Raw genomic sequence first — 13362 nt, forward strand, 5'->3', positions numbered from 1 at the left:
GGCATTGTGTTTGCACCAGGACAGTCACATTTCTTACCATGGAGCTGCCCAAAATCACAGCTGGCGAGAAAGACGAGGAAATCCACCCACTCCCATGCTTCAACAGGATGGTGCAGGCCTCCAACAGATGGAGAGGCCCCGCTCAATCCAGAGCAGGGACGGAAGGTTGCCGACGTCGACTTCGAAATCGTAGGGGAAGGAGTTGAATAGCACAATAGCCGCAGACACAGGTACCCCCCCAGTGACGAAGGTGCAGGAAGATCAGGCTCCAGGGTGGCGAAATTATTAGTTGTTTGTATCTGCTCCGGGCCTCTCGTTGGAAGTCTAGACAGCTTTGCGGGAGGCCGCATGTCTTCCCCGGCTCGTGACATGCGACCATCGTCGATTGCTGTGCTCCTTCTTGCTGTGCTCCTTCGACTCCACTATCAGATGGGGAAGGAGAGGCAGGAGATGGCTCCCCTGGTGAACGAACTCCAGCCAACACCGGCCAGTCGGATAACGACAAGACGGAGATGCATCCAACATGCACGAACGCCATTCAGCCACAGGCGTAGAAAAGGTAAACACTCCACTCTGTGTTTCCCCCATTTTCTTACGTAGGCTGGCGACCTGCGTGATCAAGGAAGCCACCTCAAGCCTATAATCATCGACAAGCAAACAATTGCCACATTGGAATTCTGAACGATCCAGTTTGTCCCTAACAAACGTAGTAGATACAGCTCCTACAGCACTGGAAACCTTCATTTATTTGGCACCCCCCTTTGGGTTGTGCGGTGGGGGAGATCTTCGTGGGCTATACTCGGCCTTGTCTCAGGATGGTAAGTTGATGGTTGGAGATATCCCTCTAGTGGTGTGGGGGCTGTTCTTTTTTTCAAAGTGGGCAGGGTTATATCCTGTCTGTTTGGCCCTGTCCGGGGGTATCGTCGGACAGGGCCACAGTGTCTCCTGACCCTCCTGTCTCAGACTCTAGTATTTATGCTCCAGTAGTTTATGTGTCGGGGGGCTAGAGTCAGTCTGTTTTATCTGGAGTATTTCTCCGGTCTATCCGGTGTCCTGTGTGAATTTAAGTATGCTCTCTCTCTCTTTTTCTTTCTTTCTTTCTTTCTTTCTTTCTTTCTTTCTTTCCTTTCTTTCTTTCATTCTTTCATTCTTTCTTTCATTCTTTCATTCTTTCTTTTCATTCTTTCTTCCTTCTTCTTTCATTCTTTCTTTCATTCTTTTTTCATTCTTTCTTTCATTCTTTCTTCTCTCTCTCTCTCGGAGGACCTGAGCCCTAGGATCATGCCCCAGGACAACCTGGCCTGATGACTCCTTGCTGTCCCCAGTTCACCTGGTCATGCTGCTTGACAAAACAGGTCAAGTGGTAACTTGCTACAGGTATATTAACGCTCTAGGAAGTCTGGGTGGTTCTTGAAATGGCAGTTATGGCATGACTACAAGTCAATTCAATCAACCACAAATGTATGGTTCTTGGAAATGGGCATGGCAAATCTCCAAGCAGCCAATTCCACGACAGCCCAAACAATACTTTAAAGAATTGAACAGAACAGTAACAGGGCAGAACAGTAACAGAACAGTAACAGGCAGAACAGTAACAGGGGCAGAACAGTAACAGAACAGTAACAGTAACAGAACAGTAACAGGGCAGAACAGTAACAGGGGCAGAACAGTAACAGGGGCAGAACAGTAACAGGGGCAAACAGAACAGGGGCAGAACAGTAACAGTAACAGAAGCAGTAACAGGGACAGAACAGTAACAGGGGCAGAACAGTAACAGTAACAGAGCAGTAACAGGGACAGAACAGTAACAGAACAGTAACAGAAGTAATAGGGACAGAACAGTAACAGAAACAGAACAGTAACAGGGACTGAACAGTAACAGTAACAGAGCAGTAACAGGGACAGAACAGTGACAGAAAAAGTAACAGAAGTAACAGGGACAGAACAGTAACAGAACGGTAACAGAACTGTAACAGAAAAGTAACAGAAGTAACAGGGACAGAACAGTAACCGGGACAGAACGGTGACAGGGACAGAACTGTAACAGGGTAGAACAGTAACAGGGACTAACAGTAACAGTAACAGAGCAGTAACAGGGACAGAACAGTAACATAAAAGTAAAAGAAGTAACAGGACAGAAGAGTAACAGGGACAGAACAGTAACATGGACAGAAGAGTAACAGGGTAGAACAGTAACAGAACAGGGACAGAATAGGATTAGAACAGGAACAGAGCAGTAAAAGGACAGAACAGTAACAGACCAGTAGCAGACCAGTAACAGGGACTGAACAGTAACAGTAACAGAGCAGTAACAGGGGCAGAACTGTAACACGGACAGAACAGTAACAGAACAAGGACAGAATAGTGACAAGAATGAAACAGTAGCAGAACAGTAACAGAGACAGAACAGTAACAGTGATAGAACAGTAACAGGGACTGAACAGTAACAGAACAAGGACAGAATAGTGACAAGAATAGAACAGTAGCAGAACAGTAACAGAGACAGAACAGTAACAGTGATAGAACAGTAACATGGACAGAACAGTAACAGGGACAGAACAGTAACAAGAATAGAACAGTAGCAGAACAGTAACAGAACAGTAACAGGGTCAGAACTGTTACAGGGTCAGAACAGTAACAGGGATAGGAAAGTAACAGAGACAGAACAGTAACAGGGGCAAACAGTAACAGGGATAGAACAGAGACAGAACAGTAACAGGGACAGAACAGTAACAGGGACTGAACAAGTAACAGTAACAGAAGTAACAGGGATAGAACAGTAATAGGGACAGAACTGTAACAGGGACCGATGGTAACATGGACAGAACAGTAACAGCGGATAGGAACAGTAACAGGGATAGGACAGTAACAGAACAGGGACAGAATAGGAATAGAAAAGTAAAATAAGTAACAGGGACAGAACAGTAACATGGACAGAAAGATTTAACAGGGATAGAACAGTAACAGAACAGGGACAGAATAGGAATAGAACAGGAACAGAAACAGTAAAAGGGACAGAACAGTAACAGGTGCAGAACAGTAGCAGACCAGTAACAGTAACAGAGCAGTAACAGTAACAGAGCAGTAACAGGGATAGGACAGTAACAGGGATAGGACAGTAACAGAACAGGGACAGAATAGGAATAGTAACAGGGACAGAACAGTAACAGGGACAGAACAGTAACAGAGCAGTAACAGGGACGAAACAGTAACATAAAAGTAACAGGGACAGAACAGTAACAGGGACAGAACGGTAACAGGGACAGAACTGTAACAGGGATAGAACATTAACAGGGACAGAACAGTAACATAAAAGTAACAGAAGTAACAGGGACAGAACTGTAACAGGGATAGAACATTAACAGGGACAAAACAGTAACATAAAAGTAACAGAAGTAACAGGGACAGAACAGTAACAGGGACAGAACGGTAACAGGGATAGAACATTAACAGGGGCAGAACAGTAACAGGGATAGAACAGTAACAGTAACAGAATAGGGACAGAATAGGAATTGAACAGGAACAGAACAGTGAAAGGGACAGAATAGTAACAGGGACGTAACAGTAACAGAGCAGTAACAGGGACAGAACAGTAACAGAAAATTAACAGAAGTAACAGGGACAGAACACTAACAGGGACAGAACGGTAACATGGACAGAACTGTAACAGAAAAGTAACAGAAGTAACAAGGGCAGAACAGTAGCAGGGACCGAACAGTAACAGAACAGGGACAGAACAGTAACAGAACAGTAACAGGGACAGAACAGTGACAGAACAGTAACAGGGACAGGACAGTAACAGGGACAGAACAATAACAAGGTCAGAACAGGGACAGAACAGTAACAGGGGCGGTAGGCTACTCACGTTGTCAGCAGCCAGCGAGACTGTTTGGCTAGGCCCAGGCAAGCCGCCAGACAGATCACCAGATCTAGAATCAGTAGCAGCAGGTAGATGAGCCACCTAGAGGACACAGAGGAAATGACAGACAGAGACAGACAGTCAGTGTAACAGATCTAGAATGAGTTACAGCAYGATTCTAGAGGACACAGAGGGAATGACAGACAGTCAGTGACAGACAGTCAGTGTAACAGATCTAGAATGAGTTACAGCAGGATCCTAGAGGACACAGAGGGAATGACAGACAGTCAGTGACTAGACAGTCAGTGTACCACAGATCTAGAATGAGTACAGCAGGATCCTAGAGGAACAGAGGGAATGACAGACAGTCAGTGACAACAGTCAGTGTAACAGATCTAGAATGAGTTACAGCAGGATCCTAGAGGACACAGAGGGAATGACAGACAGTCAGTGACAGACAGTCAGTGTAACAGATCTAGAATGAGTTACAGCAGGTCCTAGAGGACACAGAGGAAATGACAGACAGTCATTGACAGACAGTCAGTGTAACAGATCTAGAATGAGTTACAGCAGGATCCTAGAGGACACAGAGGGAATGACAGACAGTCAGTGACAGACAGTCAGTGTAACAGATCTAGAATGAGTTACAGGCAGGATCCTGAGGACACAGAGGGAATGACAGACAGAGTCAGTGACAGACAGTCAGTGTAACAGATCTAGAATGAGTTACAGCAGGATCCTAGAGGAACACAGAGGAATGACAACAGTCAGTGACAGACAGTCAGTGTAAACGGATCTAGAATGAGTTACAGCAGGACCTAGAGGAACAGAAGGGAATGACAGACGTCAGTGACATTTCTTCTTTTCTTCCTTGATTTACTCCTATGGGTTCACTCAATATGGCCGCAGGTCCAACCATCACAGTATTCCTATTCTTACAGTAATGTGCAGAGGGAGCAGCCAACCACATTTCAACCCAAATGAGAGTCCGCTGGCTTGCCCATGTCTCTAGCTTACACAGAACTGGCTGACACTTTACCCCAATAGGATGCATACCGTGTGTGCGTCTGTGTCAGTGTATGAATAGACATGGTGTAGGCTGTGTGTGTACTTGTTATCGTTACTTTTTGCTGATGATGTAAATCTGTGTGTAGGTGTATGCATATGTGTGTGAGAAGAAGATGTAGCCTTAGTCAATGTGTGTGTGTGTTCCGTGCCCTCTCCTGATGCCATCTGCTCCAGTCAGAACAGAAGCAGTGCTATGCAGTAGCTGTGCTCAGTGGTCTCTGGCTGGGGCACAAATCCAGTCCAGATGGTTTACTAATGGATGAGCTCAAATCCATATGCATGAATATGTAATGCTCTGAAAGCTATGACTACGTCCGTCCGTCCACCTCTCGCTCCCCCCCCCTCTCTCTCTATTCTATCCATCTCTCTCCGTCTCTCATATTACGCTCTCTCTCCTCTACCCCCCCTCTAATCTCTGGGCAGCCAGAGGATAGTACAGTACATGTTCAGCAGGGGGCTGTAGGACCACGTGCCTGGTGCCTCCTGTGACCACTACTACTGTGTGTCTCTCAGCCAAATTAAAGTCAAGCTGAACACCATCACAGGCTGGACACCATCACAGGGAATTGGATACATGTATAACAACTCGCTGAATGTGGAGGTTCTCCGCACCTCAGACTGCTGGAGAGGACCAGCCACCACCGGCCTGAGGAGAGACACATGGACCGAGGGGTTAATACGATAATCAGGGGGGAGTTGTAACCTATAACAAATCTCGTTCAGTCTCCTCAGGACTTTAAATGGCCACACAAACCGCGGACCCGGCAGGGCAGGCAAAGGGGTAGGTTTCGGGTCGAGAGCCAGACCCGGTCCTCACTGCGGTGGCGGTCGGCACTCGCCTTCTGTCGCCTGATGGCCCACTGTAGCCGCACATGGGCAGCGTCCCATGTCTCCTCCGAGTGCCGAAACCATTCATCCACCGCAGGAGCCTCGATCTGGCTCTGATGCCACGGTGCCAGGACCGGCTGATAACCTAGCACACACTGAAAAGCAGTGTGTAGAGCCGTAGGGAGACCGGGCAAAGGAAGGAGACGGCAGGACTTAGAAAACCGATCCACAACAACCAGGATCGTGGTGTTACCCCGTGACGGGGGAAGATCCGTCACGAAATCCACTGATAGGTGTGACCACGGCCGTTGTGGAACGGGAAGGGGTTGTAATTTCCCTCTGGGCAGGTGTCTGGGTGCCTTGCACTGGGCGCACACCGAGCAGGAGGAAACATAAACCCTCACGTCCTTAGCTAACGTGGGCCACTAACGTGGGCCACCATACAAAACTTCCCAGTAAGACAGCGCACTGTCCGACCGATGCCAGGATGACCAGAGGAGGGTAACGTGTGGGCCCAACAGATCAAACGATCGCAGACATCAGACGGAACGTACAGACGCCCAACTGGACACTGTGCGGGAGTGGGCTCTGTACGTGACGCCTGCTCGATGTCTGTATCCACCTCCCATACCACCGGTGCCACCAGGCAAGAAGCCGGAATTATGGGAGTGGGATCCGCGGACCGCTCCTCTGTGTCATACATCCGGGACAGCGCATCTGCCTTCACGTTCTGGGAACCTGGTCTGTATGATAGGGTGAAAACAAAGCGGGTGAAAAGGGTTCAGTCTCCTCGCCACCCGGATGTACTCCAGATTGCGGTGGTCAGTCCAAATGAGGAAAGGGTGTCTAGCCCCCTCAAGCCAATGTCTCCACGCCTTCAGAGCTCCGACAACAGCCAACAGCTCCCGGTCCCCCACATCATAGTTTCGCTCGGAGCTTTAGTGGCGTACCCGAGCGCTGAGACAGCACAGCTCCTATCCCAGCCTCGGACGCGTCTACCTCTACTATGAAGGCCAAGGAGGGATCAGGATGAGCCAGCACGGGAGCCGAGGGAAACATAGCCTTCAGGTGACTAAAAGCCCTGTCCGCCCCAGCTGACCACTGCAGTCACACCAGTCCCCCCTTCAGCAAGGAGGTAATGGGAGCCGTGATCTGACCAAAGCACCGGATAAACCTCCGGTAGTAGTTGGTAAACCTTAAGAACCGCTGCACCTCCTTTACCGTGGTTGGAGATGGCCAATTACGTACGGCTGCAATGCGGTCACTCTCCATCTCCACCCGACGCGGAAAGGCCGTACCCTAGAAAGGAGACGGACTGTTGGAAGAACAGACATTTTTCAGCCTTGACGTACAGGTCATGCTCCAACAGTCGACCAAGCACCCTGCGTACCAGGGACACATGCTCGGCACGTGTAGCGGAGAATATCAGAATGCCATCTATATACACCACCACACCCTGCCCGTGCAGGTCCCTGAAAATCTAATCTACAAAGGATTGGAAGACTGATGGAGCATTCATCAACCCGTACGGCATGACGAGGAACTCATAGTGCCCAGAAGTGGTACTAAATGCCGTCTTCCACTCATCCGCCGCCCGGATATGCACCAGGTTGTAAGCGCTCCTGAGATCCAATTTTGTGAAGAAGCGCGCCCTGTGCAATGACTCTGTCACACTGGCTATGAGAGGTAGCGGGTAACTGTACTTTACCGTGATCTGATTAAGACCTCGATAGTCAATACACGGGCTTAAACTTCTATCCTTCTTCAAAAAAAAAAAAAACTCGAGGAGGCAGGTGAAATGGAAGGCCGAATGTATCCCTGTCCCAGAGATTCGGTGACATATGTTTCCATAGCCGCCGTCTCCTCCTGTGACAGAGGAAGCTGCTGCGTCTGCGTCTACCAAGAGATTTATCACACAATCCCCCCGTCAATGGGGTGGTAATTGAGTCGCCTTCTTTTTACAGAAGGCGAGTGCCAAATAGGCATATTCGGGGGGAATGTGCATGGCGGCGACCTGGTTTGGACTTTCCACCGTAGTTGCACCTAAGGAAACACCTACACACCTCCCTGAGCACTGACGGGACCATCCCTTGAGAGCCCTCTGTTGCCACGAAATAGTGGGTTCATTTGAGGCCAACCAAATGCGTTTCACAACAGGAAACGCAGGAGAGTCGATCAGAAAGAGACTAATTCTCTCCTCATGACCCTCCTGCGTTATCATACAGAGTGGAGCTGTGACCTCCCTAATTAGCCCCGACCCCAAAGGACGACTATCTAAGGCATGTACAGGGAAGGGAACATCAACAGGAACAATAGGGATCCCTAATCTACGTGCAAAGGAACGGTCAATAAAGTTCCCAGCCGCGCCTGAACGACTAGCGCCTTATGCTGGGAATGCGGGGAAAGCTCAGGAAATTCTATAAACAACCACATGTGCGCAACAAGGAGCTCTGGGTGAGTCGGGTGCCTACTCACCTGGGATGATCCACCAGTGCTCCGCCTGCTACCTCGACTCCCTGGGGAACCTCCCCAGCACCGACCAGCAGTGTGCCCTCTGCGGCCACAGATGGTGCAGGGAATGGTCCCCCCTCCGGTCCCCCTCATTGCAGCACCTCCCAGCTCCATCGGCGTTGGATCGGAAGTGCTGGGGGATGGAACTGACGGACCCCGATCCGGATGTCCGCGGGACGTTAAGCTCGTCAAGCTTAAGGGTGGTGTCTCTGCAGGCTAGCTCCCTGCGAACGTCCTCACGTAAACTACACCTGCAGTGTTCGATCAGGGCCCGCTCATTCCATCCCGCGCCGGTGGCCAGAGWGCGAAAGTCCAGCGCGAACTCTTGTGCGCTCCTCATCCCCTGTCTGAGATGATATAGTCGTTCCCCCGCCGCTCTCCCTTCAGGTGGATGATCGAAAACCGCCCGGCAGCGGCGGGTGAAATCTTCATAATCGTCGTTGGACACTCTCGCATCCCGAAGGAGCCGGCCGAACGGTCGCCAGGTAGAGCTCCAGCTGGAGAAGGAACCCCTGGCACCCGGCAGCCATTCCGTCATATACCCCCGGGAGCGATAGCCGAATTCCACTGGATGCTGGTGAAGGAGGGGTGTACATCGAGGGAGGTTGTTGTGGGAGCTGGGGTGATGATGGGGTTGCTGAAAAACCCCCTCTCTCCCATCTCTCCGTAGTTTGCCACACGCAATCCATGGCAGTACCGAGACTCTGCAACATAGTCGCATGCTGCTGGACGCGCTCCTCCACAGGTAGCGGATGGCTGGGTGCACCTGCTGACTCCATTCTTTAGGTGTGTGATTCTGTCAGTGTTCCAGGTGAATGGAATAAAGCGGAGTCAGGCGCAGGACACAGGTATGAGTAAAGCCACGATATTTACTCAATATCAACAATAATCCAACAAGGATAAACATAAACAATCCAGAACACGTACACGGAACCACTTGACAAAAACAATCACGCACAAAACAAAAGGGGAAGCCAGAGGGAACATGATTATGGAATGGAAACCAGGTGTGTACAATGAAGACAAAACAAAACAAAAATGAAACATGGATCGGTGGTGACTAGAAAGCCGGTGACATCGACCGCCGAACGAACAAGGAGAGGGACCAACTTCGGCGGAAGTCGTGACAACTATGTTTTCATCTGAACTCAGTAAGGTTATAATAATGTTGTGTAAATGTTGTAAAAACAATCTGAACACTGGATAAATACACTATATATACAAAAGTATTTAGACACCCTTTCAAATCAATGGATTCGGCTATTTCAGCCACACCCATTGCTGACAGGTGTATAAAATCGAGCACACAGCCATGCAATCTTAATTGACAGTAGATTGGCCTTACTGAAGAGCTCAGTGACTTTCAACATGGCACCGTCATAGGATGCCACCTTTCCAACAAGTCCTTAAATGTCTGCCCTACTAGAGCTGCCCCGGTCAACTGTAAGTGCTGTTATTGTGAAGTGGAAACGTCTAGGAACAACAAAGGCTCAGCTGTGAAGTGGTAGGCCCCACAAGCTCACAAAACAGGACCGCCGAGTGCTGAAGGGCATAAAAATCGTCTGTCCTCGGGTGCAACACTCACTTCCGAGTTCCAAACTGCCTCTGGAAGCAACGTCAGTACCAGAACTGCTCACCAGGAGCTTCATTAAATGGGTGTCCATGGCCGAGCAGTCTATAGATCAATGCCAAGCATCGGCTGGTGTGGTGTAAAGCTCCCCGCCATTGAACTCTGGAGCAGTGGAAACGCATTCTCTGGAGTGATGAATCATCAAATCAAATCAAAGTTTATTTGTCACGTGCGCCGAAAACAACAGGTGTAGACCTTACAGTGAAATGCTTACTTACAGGCTAAAACCAACAGCGCAAAAAAAGGTATTAGGTGAACAATAGCTAAGTAAAGAAATAAAAACAACAGTAAAAAGACAGTGAAAAATAACAGTAGCGAGGCTATATACAGTAGCGAGGCTATAACAGTAGCGAGGCTATAACAGTAGCGAGGCTACATACAGGCACCGGTTAGTCGTGCTGATTGAGGTAGTATGTACATGTAGATATGGTTAAAGTGACTATGCATATATGATAAACAGAGAGTAGCAGTAGCGTAAAAGAGGGGTTGGTGGGTGGGACACAATGCAGATAGCCCGGTTAGCCAATGTGCGGGGGCACTGGTTGGTCGGGCAAAATTAGGTAGTATGTACATGAATGTATCGTTAAAGTGACTACGCATATATGATAAACAGAGAGTAGCAGCAGCGTAAAAGAGGGGTTGGGGGGAGCACACAATGCAAATAGTCCGGGTAGCCATTTGATTACCTGTTCAGGAGTCTTATGGCTTGGGCGTAAAAACTGTTGAGAAGCCGTTTTGTCCTAGACTTGGCACTCCGGTACCGCTTGCCATGCGGTAGTAGAGAGAACAGTCTATGACTGGGGTGGCTGAGGTCTTTGACAATTTTTAGGGCCTTCCTCTGACACCGCCTGGTGTAGAGGTCCTGAGGCAGCTTAGCCCCAGTGATGTACTGGACCATACGCACTACCCTCTGTAGTGCCTTGCGGTCGGAGGCCGAGCAATTGCCGTACCAGGCAGTGATGCAACCAGTCAGGATGCTCTCAATGTTGCAGCTGTAGAACCTTTTGAGGATCTCAGGACCAATGCCAAATCTTTTTAGTTTCCTGAGGGGGAATAGACTTTGTCGTGCTCTCTTCACGACTGTCTTGGTGTGTTTGGACCATTCTAGTTTGTTGATGTGGACACCAAGGAACTTGAAGCTCTCAACCTGCCCCACTACAGCCCCGTCGACGAGAATGGGGGCGTGCTCGGTCCTCCTTTTCCTGTAGTCAACAATCATCTCCTTAGTCTTGGTTACGTTGAGGGATAAGTTGTTATTCTGGCACCACCCGGCCAGGTCTCTGACCTCATCCCTATAGGCTGTCTCGTCATTTTCGGTGATCAGGCCTACCACTGTTTTGTCGTCTGCAAACTTAATGATGGTGCTGGAGTCGTGCCTGGCCATGCGGTTGTGGGTGAACAGGGAGTACAGGAGGGGACTGAGCACGCACCACTGGGGGGCTCCAGTGTTGAGGATCAGTGTGGCAGAAGTGTTGCTACCTACCCTCACCACCTGGGGGTGGCCCGTCAGGAAGTCCAGGATCCAGTTGCAGACGGAGGTGTTTAGTCCTAGGATCCTTAGCTTAGTGATGAGCTTTGAGGGTACTATTGTGTTGAACGCTGAGCTGTACATTTACATTTACATTTAAGTCATTTAGCAGACGCTCTTATCCAGAGCGACTTACAAATTGGAAAGTTCATACATATTCATCCTGGTCCCCCCGTGGGGAATGAACCCACAACCCTGGCGTTGCAAGCGCCATGCTCTACCAACTGAGCCACACGGGACCACAATGTAGTCAATGAATAGCATTCTCACATACAGTAGGTGTTCCTTTTGTCCAGGTGGGAAAGGACAGTGTGGAGTGCAATAGAGATTGCATCATCTGTGGATCTGTTTGGGCGGTATGCAAATTGGAGTGGGTCTAGGGTTTCTGGGATAATGGTGTTGATGTGAGCCATTACCAGCCTTTCAAAGCACTTCATGGCTACAGACGTGAGTGCTGCGGGTCTGTAGTCCTTTAGGCACGTTGCCTTCGTGTTCTTGGGCACAGGGACTATGGTGGTCTGCTTGAAACATGTTGGTYTTACAGACTCAATCATGGACATGTTGAAAATGTCAGTGAAGACACCTGCCAGTTGGTCAGCACATCCTGGTAATCCGTCTGGCCCCGATTCTTGTGAATGTTGACCTGTTTAAAGGTCTTACTCACGTCGGCTACGGAGAGCGTGATCATACAGTCGTCCGGAACAGCTGATGCTCTCATGCATGCCTCAATGTTGCTTGCCTCGAAGCGAGCATTGAAGTGATTTAGCTTGTGTGGTAGGCTAGTGTCACTGGGCAGCTTGCGGCTGTGCTTCCCTTTGTAGTCTGAAAAAAGTTTGCAAGCCCTGCCACATAAGACGAGCGTCGGAGCCGGTGTAGTACGATTCAATCTTAGCCCTGTATTGACGCTTTGTCTGTTTGATGGTTTGTCGGAGGGCATAGCAGGATTTCTTATAAGCTTCCGGGTTAGAGTCCCGCACCTTGAAAGCGGCAGCTCTCACCTTTAGCTCAGTGCGAATGTTGCCTGTAATCCATGGCTTCTGGTTGAGGTATGTACGCACAGTCACTACGGGGACGACATCCTCGATGCACTTATTGATAAAGTCAGTGACTGATGTGGTGTACTCCTCAATGCCATCGGAAGAATCCCGGAACATGTTCCAGTCTGTGATAGCAAAACAGTCCTGTAGTTTAGCATCTGCTTCATCTGACCAATTTTTTATAGACCAAGTCACTGGTGCTTCCTGCTTTAATTTTTGCTTGTAAGGAGGAATCAGGAGGATAGAATTGATAGAATCAGAAGAATAGAACTTCACCATCTTACAGTTCAACGGACGAATCTGGGTTTGGAGGATGACAGGAGAATGCTACCTGCCCGAATGCATAGTGCCAACTGTAAAGTTTGGTGGAGGAGGAATAATGGGGCTGTTTTTCATGGTTCGGGCAAAGCCCTTTGGTTCCAGTGAAGGGAAATCTTAACGTTACAGCATACAATGACATTCTAGATGATTCTGTACTTCCAACTTTGTGGCAGCAGTTTGGGGAAGGCCCTTTCCTGTCCCCGGTTCGCCAACACAGCCCAGTGCGGGTTATTCCACCTCCCCGCACTGGTCGGGCTACGGGGAGCATGCAACCAGGTAAGGTTGGGCAGGCTCGGTGCTCAAGGGAGCAAGTACGCCTGCACGGCCCGGTATATCCGGCGCCACCTTCCCGCCCCAGCCCAGTACCACCAGTGCCTACACCATGCACCAGGCTTCCAGTGCGTCTCCAGAGCCCTGTTCCTCCTCCACGCACTCTCCCTGTGGTGCGTGTCTCCAGCCCAGTACCTCCAGTTCCGGCACCACGCACCAAGCCTCCTGTGCGTCTCCAGAGCCCTGTACGCACTGTTCCTTCTCCCCGCACTCGCCCTGAGGTGCGTGCCCTCAGCCCGGTACCACCAGT

The 13362-nt window shown here is 49.5% G+C and overlaps 1 pseudogene; it reads right to left on the minus strand.

Moving 5' to 3' along the window:
- LOC111977997 (protein tweety homolog 2-like) overlaps positions 1–13362 on the minus strand; it is a 115901-nt pseudogene that overhangs the window by 37882 nt on the left and 64657 nt on the right.

Source organism: Salvelinus sp. IW2-2015, linkage group LG18, assembly GCF_002910315.2.
Source record: "Salvelinus sp. IW2-2015 linkage group LG18, ASM291031v2, whole genome shotgun sequence".
NCBI classification, from domain to species: domain Eukaryota; kingdom Metazoa; phylum Chordata; class Actinopteri; order Salmoniformes; family Salmonidae; genus Salvelinus; species Salvelinus sp. IW2-2015.